This window comes from Grus americana, chromosome 5 (genome assembly GCF_028858705.1).
Source record: "Grus americana isolate bGruAme1 chromosome 5, bGruAme1.mat, whole genome shotgun sequence".
NCBI classification, from domain to species: Eukaryota; Metazoa; Chordata; class Aves; order Gruiformes; family Gruidae; genus Grus; species Grus americana.
Window position 1 is genome coordinate 35,131,349 of NC_072856.1, and position 14,696 is coordinate 35,146,044.

At 39.5% G+C, this 14,696-nt stretch overlaps 1 long non-coding RNA gene across 1 annotated transcript; it reads left to right on the forward strand.

Moving 5' to 3' along the window:
• The first annotated feature begins 1,861 nt into the window (after positions 1-1,861).
• Positions 1,862-8,584, forward strand: LOC129206816 (uncharacterized). The gene is made up of 3 exons (XR_008577286.1): positions 1,862-5,277; positions 6,790-6,891; positions 8,042-8,584. It is a non-coding gene; the product is annotated as an uncharacterized LOC129206816 (long non-coding RNA).
• The last annotated feature ends 6,112 nt before the right edge of the window (positions 8,585-14,696 follow it).

Below are 14,696 nucleotides of genomic sequence, written 5' to 3' on the forward strand. Positions count from 1 at the left end.
GTGTTTCTTTGAAAGGAGTAAGAAAAGTTATTTAAATTCTGTTAGTTCATTTTTATTTTTGCCTTTTTACTCTGGGGCGGTGGCTTGCAAATGTCTGAACACTGGTTATCCCTTGATCTCAGAGTGTCTATCACAAATCAGTTTTGCTTTTAACTAGAAATGCCTCTTCTGAGAGAAACAGGTAGCAGTTAATTGATGGTCTCAGTTACAGGTGAAGTGATTGAATACTGGCTTATGATAACTACCTCAGGTGAGAACAGAATCTGCTCTGCCTAAGAGTCACTTTCTTCTTGCGTGTGGTTCAGTACTGCAATATCCATGCTCTTAATATTAATTTAGATCCTCTCCATGTTGAATTTCATTAGGTCTACCTTGTGTACCCATCAGAAGAATATCCACAGTACCCTAACCTGATAGTTATGACCAGTCAGCCCCTGAAGCTGTACATTCCCTGCTGTTCTATGATACGTTGTAAGCACAGATCATGATGTTCTACAGAAATGGTGCTGCATTCTGGAAAGTGCATGAAAATGCACCACGATTACATATGAGGTAACACATCACTCCTGATTATTATTGTTTATTTTGATTAATTCCTCTTTCTCAACTGATAAAGTTTATGATGATATGTATTTCTGAATGTACAGCATATTCTACAAGGCGACTTATTTAAAGGGTGACTTGTTTCACTAGCTGTATTGATTGATTCATAAATTTCATATTAAGATATTATGAATGCCAGTAAACATCCTCATTCAACATCAAACACCTGTCACACCATGCATGTAAAATACTAAGCTGAATTTCTAAACTTAACATATAAGAGAACGTCAGCATACAAACATAATGAGATATTTAATGTTCCCATGTCACTTTACTGAAGTCTCATGATGAAACATCAGAAAGTTGTTACATGAGTAGCAGAACTAGTAATTTATTTGTGACATCTGAATTCCTTGATGTAAATGGAAAGTTCTTCAATAATACATTAATAAGATCTGTTTTCTCTATCTACTGGCCTACCTCTGCGAAGCTTGTAGAAATGCAATACCTTTACAATGTCTTTACCTCCTGTCAGTTTTGGTTGAAATCAGCTTAGAGAAGTTATTAAGACAGTGTGATGAAGTAAGCCTTGTTTCTTCAGGAAATTAGGCTAAAGTACTACTTTTTCTGGACCATTGTAATATAGTGTGTAAGCAGTATTGTATAAATGGTGTTTGCTTCTCCTTTAGCTAATATCAGTATTGGTATATTATAGTATTAAAAATACAAAGTTAAGACACATGAAATCAGATTATTGAAGTGTTTTTCCACACTGGAAGTGATTTTTTTGCTGAAGTGCATTAGAAATCATGTTACCTCTTGTCTTTGTTTTCCAGTTGCCAGTTTGCTACTAATTTACCTGAGCAGCAACATCTCTATTGTTTTGCTCTGTGAACGCAGATGTAGAAATCATGACAGTCTGCCTTCCAGAATTTCAAGAAAAAGTTAATAGTTGGCTAAACTTCTTCCTTGCAGCTTGTCTATTAGGAGTTTTGAGGGTTTCATTGAATAAGCAGCAGCGAGGCAAATTGCATTACAATGTCGTACATGCATTCTTTCATTTAGGGAAGAAAGGCTGAGGAAGGACTAAGACTTAAGAAAGGCTCGCATGTCCTGACATTTCCAGTAAATGCATCAGTTTTTACAGAAAACTGCTGGCATCTTACACTATACACTATATGGAAAGAAGAAAAATATACAAGTAACATTAGGAACCAACTTTTTCTACACAGTAAAATATGAATTAGAGTTAGTACAGGATAAACACTAAAATATGAATTTTTCACAGATCTCTAATTTAAAGTAAGTGTGAATTTGACATAAAATGATTTAGAAATTCTCTTCAAGGGAGTATCCATAAATCCAAATAGAAAGATTTGAACTTGAGAGAGTGGGATTCTTAGAACTGTCTACAATCATTATGATTTTAGAAAATTTCATAATAATGTCCTTTCCTCAGTGTATTTTCAGTAAAAGTTAGATGTCACAGAGGTAGACAATGTACTTGAAGACTTTTTAAGTTTAATACTGAAGAAAAAGTAATTTTGGACATTATTTTATATGAACAAGTTACCCATTCACCTCGACTTTAGACAAACCATGCCTAATAGCTAGAGTCCCAGCTGATGTAGTGTGCTGTAATCCTAACCTGTTTTCCTTCAGCTGAGACCTCAGCTCTGAAACTGTAGTGTTCAAGACAATTTCTGTTACCACCCCTATTTTATTAAATGCCTGGAGGTTTTAACGCTTTATTTGCAGACATTTAATACAGGTTGAATCTGAATGTTATTTTTTTAACGGAGAGTCATTGTTTTAAATGAGTCATACATTGAAACTATCTACCAGGAGTCCAAGTATTAATTAAAAAGAATATGCCAAAGTCAGTGGCAGAAAAATACCATAATGATGAACAATTATTGAAGGATAAGATCCTTTTCTGGCAGAAAATACATTCCTTGGATTTTCTTGTCAATGCCTAAGAGCTGCCATAGTTAGCTGTTGGCAATTTAATCTCAAATTGCAGGAGGCTTGCCAGACAGAATTTTTAAAACTTCAGGATTCAGAGACTTTGTACTGGATATGCATCTAAATTAAACCTATTGGAACCTTTTACCAAATCTTAACTGTAGAAAATTCAGGAAAAGGCAAGATCGTTTATTTACCCTACAATTTAGGATGGTAAAACTATTATTTTGAAATTAAAATCCTTTAATGAATATTTGTCACCATTTCCCCTACACACAGACCCCAAAATAGCTTTAGCATTCCTTGGCACCAAGCATCTCCCTTATTTTAGTAGATGATCATATTTTCATGTCAAAACAACTTGAGGAAGAAAGAACAGTACGTCCTATGAAGTGTGTCAAATGCAGTTCCAGTCAACAATTCAAATTGCAACAACCTTATATTATGCTTCTTAAAACAGGTGCTTCTTTGAGCAAGTTATTTCCCATTAGACTATGGAGGGGGACTTCTCAATTGTTTTCTACGTAGTTGTGAGCACCATCATTGAATTAATCTGCCATATCTGCCTGAAGGCTTCCTACCAATGCCTAGATCCTAATTCTGGAGTTGTATAAATAAGCCATCAAGTATTTGAATTACTATAGATATGCCTTGTTTCTGAAGGATCAAGTTCTTTTCCCATTTAATGGCAAATCTTGCCTTCATGGGATAAAAGCCATAGTGTCTCTATCAACAGTGGTAAAGGCCATTACAGGCTATTAGGTAGAAATAGATGAAGGGTGCAGTTCAAGACCAAACATTTCCTTTGACTACTTTATTTTGTAGTTGAATATTGTTCAATAGGCATCTGAGTGTATCCTATTCAGATCGTTTTACAATTTAGAGAGCACCCATTTTGCAAAAGATTGTAAATAATGGGATCCATCATTCAGATAATGATGTAACTTGTCACTTTACCTCATGGACACCAGCATTCCCACCTTTCCTTCTGAGGCTTTTGAAAACACTGTTTTGCTCTGAAAAAATTCCTGTTCTGAAGAGGACACAAAGTTTCATTGTTTTGTCCTATGAGATTAACTCAGTTTACAAACAGTGACCTCAGACTGCTAAGCTCTAGGACATTGTGGGAATTAGGTAGTTCTGATGAACTAATCATTAAAGGTAACTTTTACACCTTTCCTATATCATAACTGTCGATAAGGACTCCGTCAAAAAATTTTAGATGACAACATTCTTGATGATGGATTACCATTTAGATAACATACCTGTTGCTATCTTGACTTTGGAAGCTCAATAAAAGTGAAAGGTTCCTTCATATGACAGAGTGCAGGACGGATCTACTGCAGACAGGTAGTCTGACTTTAAGAAGAAGAGGCTTACTTTTCTGTAAGGACCTCATGGTCTTACCGGGCAGCAAAGTGCACTTGAGGAAACTGTGTGCCCTGACAGCAGCAATGGCCAACAGCATCCAGGGCTGTATTCACAGGAGGGGAAATAGGAGAGCAACGGAAGTGAATAACCCCTCTACTCAGTGCGCTTGTCAGACCATATCTAGATCCTGAATCCATTTCTGGACCCCCACCCCCCCCCCCCCCCCCCCCAATACAGGAAAGATGGATAAACTACAGCTAGTTCAGCAGAGAGCCACCAAGAGCTGAGGGAGCTAGGCTTGTTCAGCCTCGAGAAGGTACAGCTTTTGGGGGACCTAATAGCAGCCTGCCAGTACCTCCAAGGAAGTCATTAAGAAAATGGAGCCAGGCTGTTTGTTCACTGGTGCATGAGGGCAGGACAAGAAAGCAAGGACATTAAGTTGAAGCAAGAGAGGTTCAGACTGAATATAAGGAGAAATCATGAGAGCAGTCAAGCAGTGGAACAGCTTGCCCAGGGAGCTTGAGCTATCTCCAGCCTTGGAGGTTTTCGAGACGTTGAGTCAACAAAGCCCTGAGTAACCAGTTGCATTGGGTTTTCATGGCAAGGTTTTGGTAGCAGGGTGGCTACAGGGGTGGCTTCTGTTAGAAGCTGCTAGAAGCTTCCCCTGTGTCCCATAGAGCCAATGCCAGCTGGCTTCAAGACAGACCTGGCGGTGGTAAGGCTGAGCCCATCAGAGGTGGTAGTGCCTCTGGGATAACATAGTTAAGAAGGGGAAAAAAAACCTGCCCCAGAGCAGCAGCTGGAAGAGAGGAGTGAGAATATGTGAAAGGAACAACTCTGCAGACACCAAGATCAGTGAAGAAGAATGGGGAGGAGGTGCTCCAGGCGCCGGAGCAGAGATTCCCCTGCAGCCCATGGAGAAGACCATGGTGAGGCAGGCTGTCCCCCTGCAGCACGTGGAGGTTGATGGAGCAGATATCCACCTGCAGCCCATGGAGCACCCCAAGCTGGAGCAGGTGGAGACACCTGAAGGAGGCTGTGACCCCATGGGAAGCCCGTGCTGGAGCAGGTTTGCTGGCAGGACTTGTGACCTCGTGGGGGACCCATGCTGGAGCAGTCTGTTCCTGAAAGTCTGCACCCCGTGAGAGGGACTCCATGCTGGAGCAGTTTGTGAAGAACTGCAGCCCACAGGAAGGACTCGCGTTGGAGAAGTTGATGGAGGACTGTCTTCTGTGGGAGGGACCCCATGCTGGAGCAGGGGAAGAGTGTGAGGAGTCCTCCCCCTGAGGATGAAGAAGCGGCAGAGACAACGTGTGATGAACTGACCGTAACCCCCCTTCCCCGTCCCCCTGTGCCGCTGAGGGGGGGAGGTTGAAGCCGGGAGTGAAGTTGAGCCTGGTAAGAAGGGAAGGGTGGGGGGAGGTGTTTTAAGATTTGGTTTTATTTCTCATTATCCTACTCTGACTTGAGTAAATTAAATTAGTTTTCCCAGGTTGGGTCTGTTTTGCCCGTGATGTAATTGGCGAGTGATCTCTCCCTGCCCTTATCTTGACCCACGAGCCTTTTGTTATATTTTCTCTCCCCCGTCTAGTTAAAGAGGGGAGTGATAGAGTGGCTTCGGTGGGCACCTGGCCTCCAGCCATGGTGCAACCCACCACGCTTGTTTGACCTATAGCTGACCCTGCTTAGTGCAGGAGGTTGGACCAGAAACTTCCTGAGATCCCTTCCAATCTGAATTATCCTTTGATCCTATGATCTGTGAACCCTGATGTAGCATGAAATGAGAAATTACATCAATGCTCTAATTAACCATTCTGTGTCCAGAAAATTTGTGATACCTGTTTTTGTTCTTAGGACCAATTTTGAGAAAGGGAGAGCAAAGATATTTAGTTTACAAAATACCTAATTATAACTTTATTTTTCATGAAAAACCGTTTCAAGGTCAGACTTGGAACCTTCGCCCTTCCTCCACCTAACCCTGATCTTCCTCCTTAAGAGGAGTGAGTTAAGTCCTCTGAGGAGGACTGCGAGACACAGAATTAGTCATAATAATGGTTAACCATTGCTTTAACATGGAAATGTCCAGCTTGCTGGTGCCTCAGTAGGAACTGCTGTGTCTTCATGAGAAACCAAATGCACATGGAGAAGTATCCTTGTCCATCAAAGTACACGGCAAGATTAGAGAGAGCATATCCCATTTATAATCCATCTCACATATGGTGCCTTCTTTGGGAAGGAAACTGACAGACACTGTGAGATTTTGTGGGTTTTTTCTTTTTTTTTTTAATAGGCGTTTTTGGAATTTTATGGCTCGGCCAACTAGTAATATGATAAAGAGATTTCATTGTAGAGGTGACAAAACAAATCCAGAAGAATTTACTGGTTAAGCTAATTTTTCTAAGTGAAAAATATTTCAAGCACACCAAATACTTTGCACATTTAATTTGTTCTTTTGTTGTTGTTGTAGCTGTTCTTGTCTGAGTTCCGTCATGTTCTAATTTCTACTTTATCCGCATGTTTTAACATTTTCTTCATAGGTAAAACAAGAAAGTATAAGAGTATATGTGCAAAATGTACTTTTCTGCCAACACTTTCAAAGTTTGTCTCAAAAGCAACATTTTTTGCAGAACTTCCTGTGTTTCTTTTGTAAAAAGCCTTCAAATATTCAATGAGATGCTTAAAAGGCAATATGATTATTAAAGCAGTTATGCAGTCTCTTGCCAGCTAGCTATTTCATGGCCTATGTTGCTATCCTCTAGAGTGGAAGTTTTATACTCTTCTCTAAAGGAATGTGTGCTTGTGCAAGAACATAGCCTTCTCTTGTCTGATTGCTGGCATACTGTATGCAGAAGATGATGAAATGCAGTTAACACTGGTGATTGAATTGTCACCGTGTCAATGATTTCTTAGGACATGCTGCCTGTTGGAAAGTGTGATGGAAATTCATAATTCCTCTATCCTGTTTTGTGCCTGGTTCCTCTGAAGATAAGCAACACTGGCAGAAAAGTTCAGGTAAGCAAATTGTTGTCACCTTTTCTTTCTGAAAAGTTTACGTGGCTGTTTACAGAAAAGTCCTCGGCAAGAAACCATTGCAGACTCATTTTTTTTTCTTCTGGAGTTATGTTATTATGTATTTTGCTATATTTTCATAGTAAAATGATGCTGTTGACTTTTTGAGATTGCGTAGAACTTTTTCTTTGGCTTTGCAGGTGTGGTGGCATTGTGTGTGGCCAGGACCATAGCAAATTAGGACACAGTTTAATCAGGAAACAAAATGGACTATACAGGATTATCAAATCCTGTGTTGCAAAATCTAATTAATTGCATAGGTGAAGAGAGATAACTAAGTAGAAATTCAGGTGGCATCTTTTCCTCTTTCCCTTTCCCTATCCCTCAAAGCAGTCACTATTACACAATCATTTAAAGGGTTGATAAACTTTTTTTCTTTTTTTTTGTGTTTCAAATAACTTGAAAATAGCTTTCAGTTTTCTTGAATTGATTCCCTAAGCAAAATTATCTTCTGGGTAATTTATTTGAATAATCATTTAAGTCCGTTGTGAAACAGTTGATTGCAAATATTCTCCAGAAAGATGAGGAGATATGATCTATTTGTATTAGCTACATTAATCACATACTTCTGTTTTCTGATAATATGAGAATAGATTGTTGAAATTGGTTTCCAGAGCAATGTTTCTTTTACAAAATTGAAAACAACATCCTAACAATATTCTGAAAAAAAAAAATCCTAAAATCTACTGTGCTTATCCTGTTATCAATCCTGTTTGCTACAGTACCAGCATCTTGTGGAACAAAAGTTGATTTTTTAAATTTTTCCCCAGTGCATACCTAGCAGATGCTAAATGAGGCATTTTGTGAGTAGATTTAGGGTGGGAACAGTAAAGGAAGGATTCAGGCATAGGAGTGTACCACTGTGTGTATGGATGTTGTAGTTCATTAGGATGTAATTCTGGCAACAGCCTGCTGCTATACAGTTCCATAATCATCACTGGAAGTCTTACAACTGAGAAAGGCAGTTATTCTGGGATTGCCCAATATGCATGTAGTGAGAAGGTGTGGTATGCAAATAAAGAGGAAGCAGAGGATGGATTAACCATAAACCAAGCCTTTATATTTTTTTCATGGGATGTTTTTATCTCTGTAGATGGCACTCAAGAAGAACATAGGTTCAGCACTTACGGTCTTCCCAAAAAGGAGCAAGGAGAGCAGCGGGCTCTAACCACATCCCATAATGTCAGCCTGTCCAAGGCTTTGTCCACTGATGAGGGCAATGTGACTGCAACATGAAGAGGGGTGGATGAGCTAGCTTTCTTTGAGTCAGCCTGGATAAAAGTAACAATGAAGACATGATGGCGCAGGCTCTAGTCACCCAAGTAAATGCTCAGGCAAATGTGTATTATAGTGCTGAAGTCCATGCCTTATTGTCATCAGTTCTACTGTTATTCTACCCAGGTAGAAAAAAACTAGTTAAAAATTAGCATAACTGTGCATAACTGTAAACATAACCACATCCATATGTAGCAACTTAAGTAGAACACAATGAAATACAACGTAATTGGTTATTTTCTTGTTATTCTTCGTTCCATAATAATAGTAGAAGTTAATATTTGGATGAATGACAGCACCAGCAATTCTGACTCTTTATTAGGCTAAGTTATTATTATTATTATTAGGCTAAGACATATTCTCAAACTAAATTTCCTATGCCTATTGATACAGAACACTTCAAAATGACTTCAGAATACTAGATCTTACTGTGAATAACGGAGTCAAATGTTTTCCTATTGAGTCCATTTGTTAGCTTTTAATTCATTTGTATATCTGTGACAAAATAAAATAGTAGGGAAAAAATAACTCCAGAAAAATATGATGTTTATTTTCTCAGGATTTAGTTTGGTCACTTCATCTGCTAGAGAAAAGGAAATACTTTAGCCTCATGTAGTAAGGATATGTTAATGTTTTGATCTCGCATAAGTCTATTTGAGACACAAATTGTCTAAAAATGTATAGGACTTTTTGAAGGATTGTATTATGAATGTTAGATTCTTCATAAGACGCAGAGCATAGAAATCCAGTCTGTAATAATTTTGTGAACTGAAAATCCCCAATTTTACTATTTCTATACAGATGACAAGAATCATCATCTTGTCCTTTTGATTTGATGATGAAACTGTCTTAAAATTTTCAAGTGACACAAAACCAGGTAAATGAGTCTTGAAATCTGTTGTGCCACGGCACACTGTGATATCTTTATCAAAGAATGTACAGACTTCACACTCATCTTGTGATTCATTCTAGCAGCATTGTACCATAAGTCCTCTAAACCACCTCAAAATTTCCAGTCAGGTAATGTGACAAACTACTCAGAAACAATAACAAAGTAAAAAAATGTGTTTAACATTTAGCACCTGAAATAATTTTTACTTTGAGAGATAAAACCAAAGCTATATCTGGGTTAGAAGATGACTTATCTAAAATTGACAGATGCATTTTCTCATAAATTAAACATGACCAGATTTTGACACACTCATATGTTTTCTACTGTAGTGATGGACAGAAACCCGGTGCTTAAAAAATTCCAGTATCAAAGTCTCTTTATCTTTAAGGAGAGCTTTTCTTTATGTGAAAAAATAACACAGGACATTAGGCCTTACTTACGCTTTTAAGTGGAGCTGAAATGACAACCTTCTACTTGTCCCTCTGACAGGGGACAGATTCATACGGCCATAACAGCTTGCCATGCATAATGGTCTCATAAAACCTTCAAAATGAGAGCTTTTTTTAATCTGAAAAGCTTTATTTTTCTAGCTGAAACAGAGATTATTGACATTCCATGTTAAAATCTCTATTTGACAGATGTTGTACGCTACAATCAGTACTTTGAATTGAGGCAAAGAATGTCAAAACCTTGGCCAGTTAATGAAATTTGAATTAGCTGCTTTGAACGGGCATTTGAATGTGGTATGTTCTAAGGTTTCCTGTGCCTCTCTTGGCATTTGCTCACAGCTAGTCAGATCTCCTTTTTTTTTTCCCTGAAATTCTTTTTCAATTCATCCATGGTTATAATGTGTTGAAACGGACTCCTTTTTCAGTTGGGAATGCAAAAGCAGAAGGAATGCATTGTATCTTTGCTGAAGAAATGAGTAAGAATTTCAGAACTTGGCCCAGAGACTGGTCTGCAGCCTGTGGACTTACGGGAGGAAAATGCTTAAATGCCATGGCAGGCTTTTTATCATTATTTGAAGTCTTTTTAGCTAGATGTACATATGTCCTAACACCTGTAGCATAAAATAAGAAAGGTCAAATTTTCAGTCAGTTGTATTGGAACGTCTTGTATGGATTGCACGTATTTGTAGGCAGTTAGTTTAGTGTACATGCGTTAGTGGCAGTTAGTGTAGTATACATTTTATAAAATAATTTCCATCACTGCAGTTTATGAACAATTATATATATGTTACAACTATAATCAGAGTAAAGTAAAGATGTACTATTTAGTTTTCAATAACCAACACATTTACTATACATCATATCAAAACCAGAGGAAAACCACATTCTGCTTATGAAGCTCCAATGACTCAAATGGAAAACATGTCTTTAAAATTCTCTTTTCTGGGATGTAACTAAAGGTGCTGGAGGATTGTCTGGAGCTGACAGCTCTGCAAAGGAAACCCTTCACTTGCAGAGGCAGAACTATCAGGTCCATAAGGCAATGCTGTTGCTAATGAAACCAAAAGTATGCAAGAATAATTCTGCCTATGAGAGAGAGGCCCAAGAAATGGGAACAACTGTAGAGAAAATGGCTGCCAGCTACAGATGATAAAATACATTTCAGCCAACCTGTGCCAGAAAGAAAAGAAGAAACTTGCTATTAGACACAGGATGGGCAAATCAGAAGGAAACGCATCATTCCAGCATAGCCTTCAGTTATGTCTCACAAATTTCAGTCAGCTCTAATTGTTATTAATCACTTTTCCATTTTGCTTGGATTGATCTTTAGCCAGTTTTCTCCAACTCACGCTCTCAAGTCAGGCAGGTCTGATGATCAAAGGCTTTTTCTTTATCAGCTAAAGAGAGATGATTCTCACTACGCTCATGAAGTCTCAGTATTTCTCGGTCTTCCCAATACTTTTGCAATATACCCAGCAATAAAATTAGCTAATCAAATGAACATACATTTAGCGGATGTAGTCATTTATAAGGTCTGTGGAGTCAGATGTAGCCAGACAGTTCTGTCCAGCAGCGTCTGTGGTGATGCAATACACTCACTGAAGAGGGATCAAATGTGCTCGAGCAAGTTCTCGTGAATCAAAAGAATCTTTTCCTGATTAGGCCAGAAGGAAATCTGACTGAACAAACACATCTGGGTTTTAGGTTCATGGCTGTACCTCCTCAACATCCTCATGCAAAGAAAAAGAAAAAAGAGGTGATAATTGGCAAGGCTGGCAATTTTATGGGATGGCTTCTGAAGGGATGGGCTAATCAGCTACTCATTTGGGGTTATCTGTCCACTGATCTCCTGCTGACAGGCAGTAAAAATCATGGCTGCCAAATACTTTTAAAGCACAGATCGCTCTCTGAATGCCAAGCCTGCAAGGCCTGTTATTTTGATGCAGCTTGCCTGGATGTAGAAGGCCTGATTTGGAAATTGTTCTCTTTGATAGATGTTGTTTTCCCCTTCGGCTTCCTAGGAAAGTGGAGCAAGTAATAAACATAGTAAAGTCACAGCACTTAGAGGTAAGCTTTCAAACCAGTCCAAGCAAAATATTATTTATATAAAATAATTCTGAACCGAAACCAGAATCGTCTCCTTTGACAGATGCATAATTGTAACCCATAGCATTCTCTTCTGACCAAAGATCATGTGAATTTTATATTTTCCCATTTACTTCCCATACATTTTGGTAAAGATAACCTTCCTGGTTTTTAACAGTGAATATTTTAAATCCAACGCAATCAGTAAGACATATTTAATGGTCAGTTCTGATTTACTGCATCTGTCACTTCTGGAGCATTTGGGAAACAGAGATAGACCACAGATGTGGCAATGTTTTGTAGAATCTTGGAGTGTCTTTGAGCATATCTATCACAGCATTGTTTGAAGTTCGAGACTCCTAAATCCTTTCTCTACTTCATGTGCAATATTTAGGAACTTGATTGTTAGGTATTTTTCTGTTTGGAGTGCCAAAGTTAGAACTTAATATAAACTCTGAAGATTACAAAGGTTGACTGATTTTATTTGCCTCATTTGAGCAGATTTAGTGTGGTGGGGTTTGGAGTTTTTTTGGGTAATGCTGCTCATTTATGGTTACTATGACCTAATTTTTAAAACGCTCTTGCGCAAGCCAGTTGAAGCAATGTGACCTAAAAGCATAGTCTCTTCTGAAATCGTGGGTCAATCAAAACAAGTGGCTGCCTGTGACACTAGTTTTTCAGGCTATGGATTGCAGGCACACACTTAAATTACAAGAAAAATCTACTTGTTCTTCTTTGGTTTACTTCAAAACCAGAGATGAGGAAAACACACCTGCTTTGGACAGACTGCCTAGAAAATCTTCCTCTTTGTGACTCCAGTTCAGCTAAAATTCAGGACCATGCTTACATTAAACACAAAGGCAGAACCTTTGACCTCAGAGGTAAATAAATCCAGCACGTAAAATTAAGCTAATTTTTAAATAGGCATGTGGCTTAAGGGACTAGAGCACAAACAAAAATGAGGCACATTATTTCTCTTCTAAAACCAGCTACAGTAAGAAAACTAAGTCAGTATGTGTATTTTCCTCTCCTCTAAAAATGCAGTTTATTTCTTGTTGGAACAATAGGCGACACTTGCTGTGTTATTGGAGAGAACATTGTATTGATCATGATGAACAACCTACCCTTCTTTTCTTGCTTGATCCAGACAGGTGACTGCTAATTGGGGATCATAGGATAGTTCCTACAGGAAGGGATCTCAGGAGGTCTCTAGTGCAACCTCCTGTACCGACAGGGTCAGCTATGGGTCAAATCAGGCTACTCAGGTCTTTATGGAATTGGGTGTTGAAAACCTCCAAAGCTGGGGATGACACAATCTCTTTGGCAAAGGTGTTCCTCTGCTTAACTGCTCTCATGATGTCTCCTTATATTCAGTCTGAACCACCTCTTCTTTCAACTCAATGTCCATGCTCTTGTTCCCTGCCTTGTGCAACACTGAGTAGCTCGGCTCCAGTTTCTTAATAATCTCCCTGTAGGTACTGGCAAGGCTGCTGTTGGGTGTCCCTGAAACTGTATGTTCTCCAGGCTGAACAAGTTCAATTCCCTCAGCTCTCCTCACAGGGTAAGTGCTCCAGCTCTCAACCATCTTGATGTCTCTCTGCTGAACTTGCTGCATTTTATCAATTTCTTTCCTGTACTATGGGAGTCCAGAACTGGACATGGGATCTACATGTGGTCTAACAGGTGTTGAGTAGAAGGGCTAATCACTTTCCTCCCTCTCCTGGCTCTGCTCCTGTGAATATAAACCTGGTATTTTTGACCTTCTTTGGTGCCAGAGCACACTGCTGGCTCATGTGCACCTTGCCCCTGCCCGTCCACCAGGACCCCCAGGTCCTTTTCACTAGAGCTGCTTCCAAGCCATTTGGTTCCCAGACTGCATGGGTGGTTGGGGTCTTCCTTCCCATGTGCAGGACCCTGCCTTTATCCTTGTTGAATTTCACAAATTTCGTGTCAGTCCATTCCACCAACCTGCTGAGGTTTCTCTGAATGGCACCCCTGCCCTCAGGGTTCTTTTGTCCCCAGTTTGATGCCAGTTGCAAACTTGATGAAAGTGCACTGCTTCACCTGCAGCTTGTTGATAAAGATGCTAAACAGTATAGATCTCAGGCTAGACATCTTGCAGTACCCCACTTCTAACTGGCCCAGTAACCACTACCCATTTAGCCCAATTACCCAGTTTTTAACCTATCTAGTTATCCATTTATCCAGTCTGAAACATCCTAGTTAGGATGCAAGACCCTCACTTCTATAGGGTCTCTGTGAAGACCTAGTCAATCTCTTTTTGAAGTTCCCTGGTGTTGCACAATCTGCACAGCTGTTCACACAGTTCCCTGACTTGGCGACACAGCTCCTCAGCCAGGGCTTGCCTCCTGCAAGCAAGGACATCTTATCAGCCCCAGCCTCCGCCCCAGGCACTGCCAGCAGCCTGGAGAGCTGTGTTGTCCCTCTGGAGCTCTGTCTGAGTCTGCTCATTGCTGTGCCAGGGTAGTCCTTCCAGTCATAGTCCTCTCCCTAGAATATGATGAATGGCTGTTTGACCCTCCCTAACAATGAGTCAGCTGAAGACAAAAGCTCAAAGCTTTTGGCCGAGGCTGTTAGAAACTGATAAAGTTTGCTAGGAGGGAAAGGCTTTAGTAGCTACCCTTTCCCAGCAGCAGCATTAGAATTAATTCAGAGAGTCATACTATGTTGTTAATTATACAACCTCACTAATACCGGAATAATTTTCTTCCTCTGAATCATCTCCAAAAACCATCAAAAATATATGACAATTGATATTAGAGGAAGTGATGGTCATGATTCTGTAGGGGAAAATCCTCACACTTGAACCAATTCTGAGTCAATGTCCATGATAGCCCTTCAGGAACTGACTCAATTTACTAATTTCAGAGAAGAAAAAAGGTGGGTAGTTTTATGCTGGATAAGTCGAATCTTTTCAGTGAAGAATCTCAATAAGCAACAGCGCAAAGGATCCATGAGGATCCTCTATGAGAAATGAGGACGGAAAAGTGAAGGAGCAGTGATAAATGAAGGAAGGGAATGAGACT